This window comes from Microtus pennsylvanicus, chromosome 6 (assembly GCF_037038515.1).
Source record: "Microtus pennsylvanicus isolate mMicPen1 chromosome 6, mMicPen1.hap1, whole genome shotgun sequence".
In the NCBI taxonomy this organism is placed as follows: Eukaryota; Metazoa; Chordata; class Mammalia; order Rodentia; family Cricetidae; genus Microtus; species Microtus pennsylvanicus.
Window position 1 is genome coordinate 81,608,113 of NC_134584.1, and position 14,184 is coordinate 81,622,296.

The following is a 14,184-nucleotide window of genomic DNA, read 5'->3' on the forward strand; positions in this document are numbered from 1 at the left end:
TAGGGGTGCAACAGTGGCATGTGTACTCTATTTGGACCTAAGATCTGCTCAACAAGAGGGAAAACATGCCTGGTACTGGAAACCTAGTTAACTACTCAGTGCTAGTAATCATTGGAGGAGAATCTACAACCACTAATTTATGACACCAGCCTAATCCCTAACCAAAATCTATAAACATCTGTCCTTATACCTACAGATAAGTGTAGTTTTTACCCCTCATCATGGGAATTTATCTACAACAGACCATTACAGAAAACCATAACCAAACATGCAGAGTTGTGGGGCCCAGTCCCAATGGTTAAATCTACAAAACATTCCTACACCTAAGGTTGAGGGGACATTGTGGAAGAGGTGGAGGAAGCGTAAGATCCAGAGGATCAGGGACTTTGCTGTGAGATTGTGGCTCCAAGTAATGTCAGAATCTACACGCACAGTCTCACCAACATGGCTACCCAAATGTGAGCTGAACAAGGACAAGACCAAGGGACAAACCAAACTGAACAGGGAAAATCCCACAAGGCCTCAACCCTACACAAAACTATAGGCAACTGAGGAAAACTGGAAGTAGGAGAGGTGGTTTTTTTTTCATAAAAAAGCACAAAAATAATTGGTTGTCTAGTGTCAAATGGTCAGCTCCTAAAAACAAATGCAGGTAGCATTATACAGACTGAGCAGGTTATATTTAGAAATATATATATGGTATACATATATGCATACAATAACAATAATAAAAGAGGTCATGAATTTGAAGGAGAGCAGGGAGGGATATATGGGAGAGTTTGGGGAAAAGGGAATGGAGAACTATTATTATATTCTCAAAAAAAATAAAAAATAAAATATCATACCATAAATTTATTCCACAAAAGCAAACCAAATGAGTGAACAACATTCTACAAGAGATGGCATCTGCCTACACCCAGATTCAAATAGCCCATGGTCACAAGAGATGGCATCTGCACATATCCACAAATTCAAACAGCCCTGGTCACAGCTGCCTGCTGGGAAGACAGCAATTGTGCTGGACAGGCACCCTTTCCTGTTTTTCTTTCCATGCATGGCCCTGACACTGTATTGGCTGCCATATCTAGAGCTCCCATAAGGGCAGGACAAGTGTATAAATTAAAAGCTTCTGCAGAGCAAAGAAAATGTATCAGTGACACAGAGCAGCAGCCTACATGCTGGGACAAAGACTTACAAACAGTATCTACTTAAAAGGAGTTAATAGCTATAAAAAAAAGCAAAAAACTCATACAGCTCAGTAATAGAAAAGCTGAACAAACATTTCAATAAAACAAAAATGGCCAGCAGGTGCTGTCTGTTTCTTTCTGACTGTGGACAATATGACAAGCCTTTTCACGTAGCTGCCACTATGCCACAGGACTGTATCCCTCTGTAGGCCTTCATGCTATCTGCACTGAGAGCTGTGCACTTGGCTCCAGCCAGGCCCCACATCAAGGCTCGTTTCTTACTGCTTTTAGTGCAGCCTCTTGATGTGGAATGTCCTTCTGTATATGTGTTGCTTTTATTGGTTGTTGAATAAAGTTGTTTCAGCCAATGGCTTAGCAGAGTAAAACCAGGCAGGAAATCTGAACAGAGATATACAGAAAGAGTAGGCAGAGCCAAGAAGACACCATGTAGTTGCCAAAGGAGAAAGGCACTAGAACCTTACTCGTAAGCCACAGCTTCATGGTGATACATAGGTTAATAGAAATGGGTTAATTTAAGATGTAAGAGCTAGCTAGGAATATGTCTGAGCCATTGGCCACACAGTGTTATAATTAATGTTAGCAGCAAATGCCTTGTAGCTCTTTTAAGAGGCCCTGCCATCGAACACTCAAATGCTGTTTATAAGCAGCCATCAGCATGCTTCTTGGTGGTGGCATGGACCTAGAAACTCCACTGAGCTGTAGCAAAAAACGTGGCTCCCACCAATGCCCCTCCATGAGGCAGGACTCTCAGGAAGCCAAGGAATAAGACAGATCCAGTCACCAAAACTGCAGCACTAATCCTAGCCACATCACTTAGCAGATTAAAGACTCAAGGTCAGAAAAAGATAAAGGTACACAAGACAGATTCAGACAAAAAAGATACTCTAAATGGTTTACAGTGTGTTTAAAAATATACATGGGGCCAGATCCCAGCACTTGGGAGGCAGAGGCAGGTGGATCTCTATGAGTTTGAGGCCAGCCTGATCTACAAAAGCTAGTTCCAGGACAGACTCTAAAACTACAGTGAATCCCTGTCTCAAAAAACCAATATACAGGGAGCTGGAGAGATGGCTCAGCAGTTAAGAGCATTGCCTGCTCCTCCAAAGGTCCTGAGTTCAATTCCGATCAACTACATGGTGACTCACAACCATGTGGCCCTCTCCTGGCCTACAGGCATACACACAGACAGAATATAGTATACATAATAAATAAATATCTTTTTTAAAAAAACAATATATACACAGAGGCTTGGGAGAGAAAAAAAGGATATAAAAAGTTCTAAAAAAAGAAAGAGAGAAAAGAAAAAGGATATAAAAAGTTCTAAAAAAGAAATAGAGTAGTCAAATGTGGCACACACCTTTAATCTCAGCACTTGGGTTGCAGAGGCAGGTGGAGCTCTGTGAGTTCAAGGCCAGCCTGGTTGAGAGTGAGATTCAGGACAGCCAGGGCTACAGAGAAGCCCTTTTCAAAAAACCAAAAGTTTAGCTCAGCCTGCTTGGGCGCTGGGACTGAACCCTAAGCGGAGGGCAAAGGGGAGGGCGGTAGCTCCTTTGTCCCCATATCCTGCCTGCAGCAAGCAGGGTGGGCCCTTTGTTTGAGAGCTAACCAAGCAGCACGGAGTTTCAATCTGGGCACCGAGTGAAACATCATTGTGGTGAGTGAGTGCTGCGGCACCCGGGAACAGCCCGCCTGCACTTCCTGGTCATCCTACAGGGGCTATACTGCCCAGTACCTCCTCTCTCTTCCTATCCCATCCAGCTTACATCCAGATCCCCCCACCCCCGTCTCCCTCCCTCCCTCCCTTCTTTGGCGGCATAGCACCTCCCAGCTCAGCTTGCTTGGGTGCTGGGACCGAACCCGAAGCGGAGGGCAAAGGGGAGGGCGGTGGCTCCTTTGTCTCCATAGCCTGCCTGTAGCAAGCAGGGTGGGCCCTTTGTTTGCGAGCTAACCAAGCAGCAAGGAGATCCGATCTGGACACCAGGAGAAACATCACTGGGGAGTGACATCACTGGGAAGGTACATCAGTGGGCAAGAAGACCTGATCCTGTAAAAGAAGATCCATAGGAGAGTATTGGGAGGAAGAGATGGGGAGACACCAATGCAAGAATTCACCCAACAATCTGAAAAACAACACGAAACCACCAGAAGCCAGCGACCTCACAACAGGAGGACATGAACACCTTAATCAAGAAGAAGTAGAAAAAACTGACTTCATGAAAGTGATTGACACCCTTAAACAGCATATAAAAAACGCCTTTATAGAAATGGATGAGAAGTATTACAGAAAGTTCGAGGAATTGAGTAAATCAGTGAATGATACCCTAGGAAACCAAGGAAAAACAATCAAGCAAATAATGGAAACAGTTCATGACTTGAAAACTGAAATGGAGGCAAAGAAGAAAACACAAACAGAGGGCCGGCTGGACATGGAAAATCTAGGTAAATGAATAGAGACTACAGAAACAAGCATAACCAGCAGAATACAAGAGATAGAAGAAAGAATCTCAGATTCTGAGGATAACATAGAAAAAATAAATGCACTGATCAAAGAAAACAGCAAGTCCAACAAACTCTCATCACAAAACATTCAGGAAATATGGGACACAATAAAAAGACCAAACCTAAGAATAATTGGAGTAGAAGAAGGAGAAGAAGTGCAGCTCAACAGTCCAGAAAATATACTTAATAAAATTATAGAAGAAAACTTTCCCAACCTGAAGAAGGATGTACCTATGAAGGTTCAAGAAGCATACAGAACACCAAATAGGCTGGATCAAAAAAAAAAACATCCCCTCACCATATAATAATCAAAACACAAAATATACAGAATAAAGAAAGAATATTAAGAGCCGCAAAGGAAAAAGGCCAAGTTACTTATAAAGGTAAACCTATCAGACTTACACCTGACTTCTCTATGGAAACCATGAAAGCCAGAAGGTCCTGGATAGATGTACTTCAAAAACTAAGAGACCATGGATGCAAGCCCAGACTACTATATCCAGCCAAGCTTTCGTTCACTATAAATAGAGAAAACAAAATTTTCCAGGATAAAAACAAATTTAAACAATACATAGCCACAAATCCAGCCTTACAGAAAATAATAGAAGGAAAATCACTAACCAAGGAGTCCAACAATGACCACAATAACTCAGACATCTAGAGACCCTTCACCAGCGCAACTCAAAGAAGGGAAACACACAAACCCTACTACTAAAAATGTGACCGGAGTTAACAACCACTGTTATTAATATCACTTAATGTCAATGGGCTCAACTCACCTATAAAAAGGCACAGGCTAAGAGATTGGATACGAAAACAGGATCCAACATTCTGCTGTCTACAAGAAACACACCTCAACCACAAAGACAGGCACCTACTCAGAGTAAAGGGCTGGGAAAAGGCTTATCAAGCAAATGGACCTAAGAAACAAGCAGGTGTGGCCATACTAATTTCTAACAAAGTTGACTTCAAACTTAAATCAATCAGAAGAGATGGAGAGGGACATTTTATACTCATAACAGGAACAATTCATCAGGAAGAAGTCTCAATCCTGAATATCTATGCCCCTAATATAAAAGCACCCACGTACGTAAAAGAAACATTGCTAAAATTCAAGGCAGCCATCAAACCGCACACACTAATAGTAGGAGACTTCAACACTCTTCTCTCACCAATGGACAGGTCAATCAGACAGAAACCTAACAGAGAAATTAGAGAATTAATGGAGGTAATGAATCAAATGGACTTAACAGACATCTATAGATTATTCCACCCAAAGAGGAAAGAATATACCTTCTTCTCTGCAGCTCATGGAACCTTCTCGAAAATTGACCACATACTTGGTAACAAAGCTAACTTACACAGTTACAAAAAAATATTACTAACCACCTGTGTCTTATCAGATCACCATGGATTAAAGTTAGAATTCAACAACAATGCTACCCCCAGAAAGCCTACAAACTCATGGAAACTGAACAGCCAACTACTGAACCATACCTGGATTAAGGAAGAAATAAAGAAAGAAATTAAAGTCATCCTTGAATTCAATGAAAATAAAGAAACAACATACTCGAACTTATGGGACACTATGAAAGCAGTCCTAAGAGGAAATTTCATAGCACTAAGTGCCCACTTAAAGAAAACAGAGAAAGCACATATTGGAGACTTAACAGCCCACCTGAAAGCTCTAGAAAAAAAAGAAGCAGACTCACCTAGGAGGAGTAGAAGACTGGAAATAATCAAACCGAGGGCTGAAATCAACAAAATAGAAACACAGAAAACAATTCAAAGAATTAATGAAACAAAAAGCTGGTTCCTGGAGAAAATCAACAAGATTGACAAACCCCTATCCAAACTAATCAAACGGCAGAGAGAGAATTTGCAAATTAATAAGATTAGAAATGAAAAGGGGGACATAACCACAGACACAGAGGAAATTCAGAGAGTCATTAGATCTTACTACAAAAGCCTGTATGCCACAAAACTGGAAAATGTAAAACAAATGGACACTTTTTTAGATAAATACCATATACGAAAGTTAAACCAGGACCGGGTGAACATTCTAAACAGACCTGTCAGTCGCGAAGAATTAGAAGCTGTTATCAAACACCTCCCTACCAAAAAAAGCCCAGGGCCAGATGGTTTCAATGCGGAATTCTACCAGAACGTCCAAGAAGACCTAATACCTATACTCCTCAATGTATTCCACAATATAGAAACAGAAGGGTCATTACCAAATTCCTTTTATAAAGCTACAGTTACTCTGATACCAAAACCACACAAAGACTCAACCAGGAAAGAGAATTACAGGCCAATCTCACTCATGAATATCGATGCAAAAATCCTCAACAAAATACTGGCAAACCGAATCCAAGAACACATCCGAAAAATTATCCATTATGATCAAGTAGGCTTCATTCCTGAGATGCAGGGCTGGTTCAACATACGAAAATCTATCAATGTAATCCACCATATAAATAAACTGAAAGAAAAAAACCATATGATCATTTTATTAGATGCTGAAAAAGCATTTGACAAAATTCAACATCCATTTATGTTAAAAGTGTTGGAGAGATTAGGGATACAAGGGTCATACCTAAATATAATAAAAGCTATATACAGGAAGCTGACAGCTAACATCAAATTAAACGGAGAGAAAATCAAAGCCATCCTGCTTAACTCAGGAACACGACAAGGCTGTCCACTCTCGCCATACCTCTTCAATATAGTGCTTGAAGTTCTAGCAATAGCAATAAGACAACATAATGGGATCAAGGGGATTCGAATTGGAAAGGAAGAAGTTAAACTTTCGTTATTTGCAGATGATATGATAGTGTACATAAGTGACCCCCAAAACTCCACCAAAGAACTTTTACAGCTGATAAACAGCTTTAGTAATGTGGCAGGATACAAGATCAACTCCAAAAAATCAGTCGCCCTCTTATACACAAAGGATATGGAAGCAGAGAGGGAAATCAGAGAAGCTTCTCCATTCACCATAGCCACAAACAGCATAAAATATCTTGAGGTAAATCTAACCAAGGAAGTGAAAAATCTATTTGACAAGAACTTTAAGGCATTGAAGAAAGAAATTAAAGAGGATACCAAAAAATGGATGGACATCCCTTGCTCTTGGATTGGGAGGATCAACATAGTAAAAATGGCAATTCCACCAAAGGCAATTTATAGATTCAATGCAATCCCCATCAAGCTCCCGTCAAAATTCTTCACAGATCTGGAGAGGACAATAATCAACTTTATATGGAAAAACAAAAAAACCAGGATAGCCAAAACAATCCTATACAATAAAGGATCTTCTGGAGGCATTACCATCCCTGACTTCAAACTCTATTACAGAGCTACAGTAATGAAAACAGGGTGGTACTGGCATAAAAACAGAGAAGTCGACCAATGGAATCATATAGAAGACCCGGATTTTATCCCACAAACCTATGAACACCTCATTTTCGATAAAGGAGCTAAAAGTATACAATGGAAGAAAGAAAGCATCTGCAACAAATGGTGCTGGCACAACTGGATGTCAACCTGTAGAAGAATGAAAATAGACCCATATCTATCACCGTGCACAAAACTCAAGTCCAAATGGATTAAAGACCTCAATATCAGCCCGAAAACACTGAACCTGATAGAAGAGAAAGTGGGAAATACCCTACAACAGATGGGCACAGGTGATCGCTTCTTAGGTATTACCCCAGAAGCACAGACATTAAGGGCAACATTGAATAAATGGGACCTACTTAAACTGAGAAGCTTCTGTAAAGCAAAGGACACTGTCACTAAAACACAAAGGCAACCTACTGACTGGGAGAAGATCTTCACCAACCCCGCAACTGACAAAGGTCTGATCTCCAATATATATAGAGAACTCAAGAAACTAGGCTTTAAAATGCTAATTAACCCAATTAAAAAATAGGGCACTGAACTGAACAGAGAATTCTCAACAGAAGAAATTCAAAGGGCCAAAAGACACTTAAGGTCGTGCTCAACTTCCTTAGCGATCAGGGAAATGCAAATCAAAACAACTTTGAAATATCATCTTACACCTGTCAGAATGGCTAAAGTCAAAAACACTAAGGATAGCCTTTGCTGGAGAGGCTGTGGAGGAAGGGGTATCCTCATCCATTGCTGGTGGGAATGCAATCTTGTGCAACCACTGTGGAAGTCAGTGTTTCGGTTTCTAGGAAATTCGGGATCAACCTACCCCTGGACGCAGCAATACCACTCTTGGGAATATACCCAAGAGAGGCCCTATCATACAGTAAAAGTATATGCTCAACTATGTTCATAGCAGTATTATTTGTAATAGCCAGAACCTGGAAACAACCTAGATGCCCTTCAATGGAAGAATGGATGAAGAAAGTATGGAATATATACACACTAGAGTACTACGCTGCGGTAAAAAACAATGACTTCTCGAATTTTGCATGCAAATGGATGGAAATAGAAAACACTATCCTGAGTGAGGTATCCCAGACCCAAAAAGATGAACATGGAATGTACTCACTCATAATTGGTTTCTAGCCATAAATAGGGGTCACGGAGTCTACAATAGGTGAACCTAAAGAAGCTAAGTAAGAAGGTGAACCCAAGGAAAAACATATAGTTATCCTCTTGGCTAAAGGAAGTAGACAAAATTGCCGGGGAGAAAATTGGGATCTTGGGGGTGGGGTGGAATGGGGGTAAGGGGAGATGGGGAGAGAAAAGGTAGAAGGGAAGGAGGGGGGGACTTGGGGAAACAGGAGGATTGGGATAAAGGAAGGTTGGATAGGGTAGCACGGAACCACAATTCTTAGTTAAGGGAGCCACTTTAGGGTGGGCAAGAGACTTGACCCTAGAGGGGCTCCCAGGTGCCCAAGCTGAGGTCCCCAGTTAGTTCCTTGGGCAGCTGAGGATAGGGAACCTGAAATGACCCTATCCTAGAGCAATACTGACGAATATCTTGCATATCATCATAGAACCTTCATCTGGTGATGGATGGAGATAGAGACAGAGACCCACACTGGAGCACTGGACTGAGCTCCCAAGGTCCCAATGAGGAGCAGAAGGAGGGAGAACATGAGCAAAGAAGGCGGGACCACGAGGGGTGCACCCACCCACTGAGACAGTGGAGCTGATCTACTGGGAGCTCACCAAGGCCAGCTGGACTGTTACCGAAAAAGCATGGGATAAAACTGGACTCTCTGAACATGGCGAACAATGAGGACTGATGAGACGCCAAGGACAATGGCACGGGGTTTTGATCCTACGCAATGTGCTGGCTTGGTGGGAGCCTAGCCAGTTTGGATGTTCACCTTCCTAGATATGGACGGAGGGGGGAGGACCTAGGACTTACCACAGGGCAGGGAACCCTGACTGCTCTTTGGACTGGAGAGGGAGAGGGAGAGGGAGAAGAGTGGGGGGAGGGGGAGAAGGGTTGGAGGAGGGGGAGAAGAGTGGGAGGAGGGGAGAAGAGTGGGAGGAGGGGGAGGGAAATGGGAGGCTGGGAGGAGGTGGAAATCTGTTTTTTTATTTTTATTCTCCTTTTATCAATAAAAAAGAAAAAAAAACAAAAGTTTAAAAATAAAAGAAATAGAGTAAAAACAAAACAAAAAAGCCACATAAAGATGGAAAATACACAAAGAGTCTGGATTGTGTATATTATTGTGTTTTCTTTAAATTTTTTGACTGTTAATGAGTTAACTGCTGAAAACATTTGATTCCTGGGCAACTAAGCCAAACCAACGTATATATTTTAAAAGTATCTTGACTTAAAAATTTCAGTCAAAGGATATGTTACTTTGGAAAAGAGGTTCTGCTTTTGTTTCCACAGAAGACGAGAACCTGTGGATTCCTTCTAGGTTAGTGTGGTTTGATGGAACAAGACCCCCAGAAAGGTCTCTGAACCCTAAAAAATACTTTGTCCACTAAACAACAGGAAGTAGTTTGGAGAAAACTATGCCCAAATTTCCAAATGATTGTTTATAAATGTTTTATTTTCATTTAAAGAAGGTTGTTTATAAACAATTAATGGTCATGGTTAATTTCTAAAAAAAAATAAGGGAAGATGATAGTATGGATTTTGGTTTGCTGATACAAAATTAAAGTCAATTTCATTATATGTATATTTCTACTCTTGTTTAAGGTATTATGTTTATACAACTCATTGAAAAATGTAATGTATAATTTAGAAATTATGGGTTAATAGTCATGTAAAATAGTCAAACTTGTAGCCATGGTAGGTTTTCTAAATATACAGCAATATATTTCAGTTACACAGATAATCTTCAGCACTTCAAAGACCTATGAAATATGGCATTTAAAATGTTTTAAGAACCTAGACTTTTCTCGACAGTGAGACATGTCTGCTTCTGGCAGCACCAATCACTTCAGAGAGGTTGATGGGCACTGAAGAAATTCATTATGGAATTTTCCTTCAGTGTGACAAAGCTAGCTATTTGGGCAAGAAACTGCTCTTGCCTGGACAGCTTGATGGTATGCTATATGAACTGTACATGCAAGACCTACAGAAAAGTGCTGAACTTTCCAAGATGAGATGGTACTTCAGAGTTCCTGCTTCATAGGCGAAACTGCCAGACATTCTACAGGACCCAGATGAGAGCAACACAGATGAGACAAACTGCCAGGACAAGGCATAACAGATCTTCAAATTTCCCGCTTCACTGGAAAGTCAGCTGGACATTATGGGCCTATAGGCTGAAGATGGATGCCCCAATATTACAAAAGAACTTTGGGTGACTGTCCAGGCAGTGAGATGACTCTGTCAATTCTAGAGTTTCAGAAGTTGCTTACAATGCACTTCCTGTTTACTTAGGTCATATTATACCCTTCTGGGGTCTTTGGTGGAGTTGAAAACAGATAATTATAATTTTTCTTAGTTATGATAAAAGATAAATTAGAAATAAAACTTTAGACACACAAAACAGGATAGATAGAATATTTTCCTTAATTTACCAAGTGTAAATGGACTGAATAATTATAATTCTTGCTTGATCAATGTTTTTTATATGGAATTTTACTATGTTAAAGTTAAAACCTTCCTTTTTAATTAGACAGAAAAGGGAAGATTATGTGGGATGTCCTTCTGTATATGTGTTGCTTTTATTGGTTGAGTAAAGCAAGGTATAAAATCCAAACAGAGATATAAAGAGAGAGCTAGCAGAGTAAAGAGAAACCATGTAGCTGCCAAAGGAGAAAAATGCCAGAGCATTACCAGTAAGCCACAGCCTCGTGGCAATACCTAAATTAATAGAATAGGTTCATTTAAGATGTAAGAGCTAGGTAGGAATGTCTGAGCTGTTGACCTGTGTTACAATTAATACAGTTTTGTGTGATTATTTGGTTCTGGGTGGCCAGAAACGAAAGCACAGTCTCTGTCTACAGCCCCTGTTCAGAATAATTTGCAAATTAGACATTATCAGCAACTACAAGGTTATTTCAAACTAAGACCCCTGCTGCCTCTGTGTCTTTGCAACCCAAGGCACGATGTGAACCATACTCTTAAGGAAATTCAGCAAGTGTCAGTCACACTAAAAACCTGGCCAGCAGAATATTTGCAGACTATGGAAGTATTTGAAACAAAAACTCCTTGAATTCAGTGACCTGGAGACCGGAATAGAGCTTGAGTCTGCCGGGGAGAGCTTGAATACAAGCTCTACACAGCATGCTGGACACTGGATATATACAGCCAGCTTCCTGAAGGCTTAACCAGAGCTGAGACCTCAACATCTGTAACCCAGACTTCAAAAGAGAAGCCCAGAAGCAAAAAAACATTCCATTCCAAATAGAACCTTGAGGGCAGTGGAGCAGCACAGGAGGGCAACACCCATGACTGTGACCAATAACTAGAACCCTAGCAGTGAAATGCCCAAGAGCATGGCAGGCTTCTGGGAATCAGGACAACAATGGAGACTTGAGACTGAATAGAGCCAACAGGACGGACAGCGTTCATACTGTCACGATCCAGCACTCTTCACATTTATTCTGTCTACTCTATTTTCCTTTCTCAAAACACCCATGCTCGACTGGCTTGTGGGTCTCTGTGTCCGCCTAAGACTGGGACTGGACTGTCCTGTTACCTGAGACTTTGTATTTCTGTCCTCACTCCTCCGAGCCAACACTGAACACCAGTCTCACTCTTCCCTTCCGCCCTCACACCTAGTGAACAAGGTACCGGTGCTCTTTACTTCCTGAAATGGTGTTTAAGGAATGGTGGGTTTTTATTTGGCTATGACAGTATTTTCACAGTTGACCTACCCCTTGATATAACAATCAGTTATTGTTGCAGACACTATTGTCAGGAGTACTGGGGACCAGGCCAGGGCTAAGCAATCAAGCAGAAGAAAACAACAACCCGGCCTTGTTATATATATACCTTTATCCCTCTTGAACACTGCAAACATTCACTCCAAGAATAAAGATGACCTAATTTTTAAAACTTTCTTTTATTAGTGTAGGTATGTCATGCACCGCCTGTGTGCTCGGTGCGGGAGATCTGAGGGGAGTGTCGGATCCCCCAGAGCTGGAGCTACACATAGTTGTGAGCCATATATGGGTACTGGAACCAAACTCAGGGCCTCTGCAAGAGTAAAAATGTTATCATTATCAAACCATCTCTCCAGTATTTTGTGTGTATGGGTATTTCGCCTGCATGTAAGTCTATGCACCAATGGGCATGCCTGGTGCCCATGGAAGACAGAAGAACGCATCAGATCCTCGGGCACTGGAATTGCAGAATGCTGCGAGCTGCCATGTAGATGCAAAGATTCCAACTCGAGTCCTTGCAAGATCAGCCAGTGCTCTCAACTGCTGAATCAGCCACCAGTCTAACAACAGAGGATTAAGTTCAGAGCAAAAACACAGGAAAGAAACTGGAATACCAAGACAGTACAGCTTCGTGAAAAACAATCAAGCCCATTAGTAACCACACCTAGTGAGAGCACATTAAATGACATCCCAAGAATCAAAAAGAAAGATTTTAAAATAAATATTACAACTATATTTTTTAAAAAAAGTAAGAAGACACAAACTTCTGAGTTCTAAGAGAACATCAAAGAAGGAAATCAAGATAAGATATAAAAGAAACTGAAGAAAAACCAAACAAGTAGAAATTAAAATTCCAATAATTCAAATAACAAGACCTGTGGAAAGATTCAGCAATCCAAAGGACCATGAATAGGACAACAATATCCAGGCTTAAGGGCAATGAGGAATTGGACTTTCATTAACAAAGATACATTAATTTTAAAAATATGCCTGGGCTGAGCTGTGGTGGTGCACACCTTTAATTTCAGCACTTTAATCCCAGTACTCAGAGGCAGACGCAGGCAAATCTCTATGAGTTTGAGGCCAGTCTGGTTTACAGGGCTAGCTCAGGACACCCAATGCTACACAAAGAAACCCTTTCTTGAAAAATCAAACATATATGTGTGTGCGTGTGTTTCCGTGTGTATGTGCATGCCTGAAACATGCAGGATTCACGAGGAACTATGAAAAGGACCAAATCTATGAATTGTAGACAGGTAAGTTGCATGTCAAAGGAACAGAAAAACATTTTTCATAAAATGACAGACAGCAAGAAACTGCACCTCATCTGAGATGCTCATACAGGTACTTGTTATCTTATGGTCAAAACACTAAATATACACAAGGGAAGTCTATCTAAAGCTGCAAAAGAAAAAAAGTCACATTATAAAGGCTGACTCATCAAAAAACATATTCCTTAACAATATTTTAAAAGAGGAGAGTGAGGAATGAAGTATTTCAAGGTCTGAAAGATAATAACTTCCATCTCTGACTCCTATACCCAGTGTGGTGATTGAATGGAAATGGTCTCCACAGACTCACAGGTAGTGGCATCATTTGAATTAGGACATGTAGCCTTGTTGGAGTAGGTGCAGCCTTATTGGAAGAAGTGTATCACGGACGGTGGGTTTTGAGGTTTCAGAAGCTCAAGTCAGACCCAGTGGCTCACTCTCTTTCTGCAGCCTGTGGATCAGGATGCAGAACTTTCCAATCCTTCTCCAGCACCATGTTTGCCTGCACGCTGACAAGTCCTGCATTGAGGATTGTCTCAGTTTCTACCACTGCAATGAAATACCTAAAGTCAAGCTGAGGTGGGGGGAGCGGGGAGAGGGGATGGGTTTATCTGGCTTACACTTCAGCACTGTTGTTCATCACAGAAGGAAGTCAGGACAGGAAGTCAATCACGGCAGGATCCTTGAAGCAGGAGTTGATGCAGAGGCCATAGAGGAGAGCTGCTTGCTTACTGGTTTGTTTCCCACGGTTTGCTTAGCCCACCTTTTTATAGAACTCAAGACCAATAGCCCAGGAATGGCACCACGCACCAAGGACTGGGCCCTCGCCCACTGATCACAAAATGAGAAAAATGCCTTACAGCTGGATCTCATGGAGGCTCCTTCCTCTCTGATAACTCTAGCTTGGGTCAAGCTGACAGACA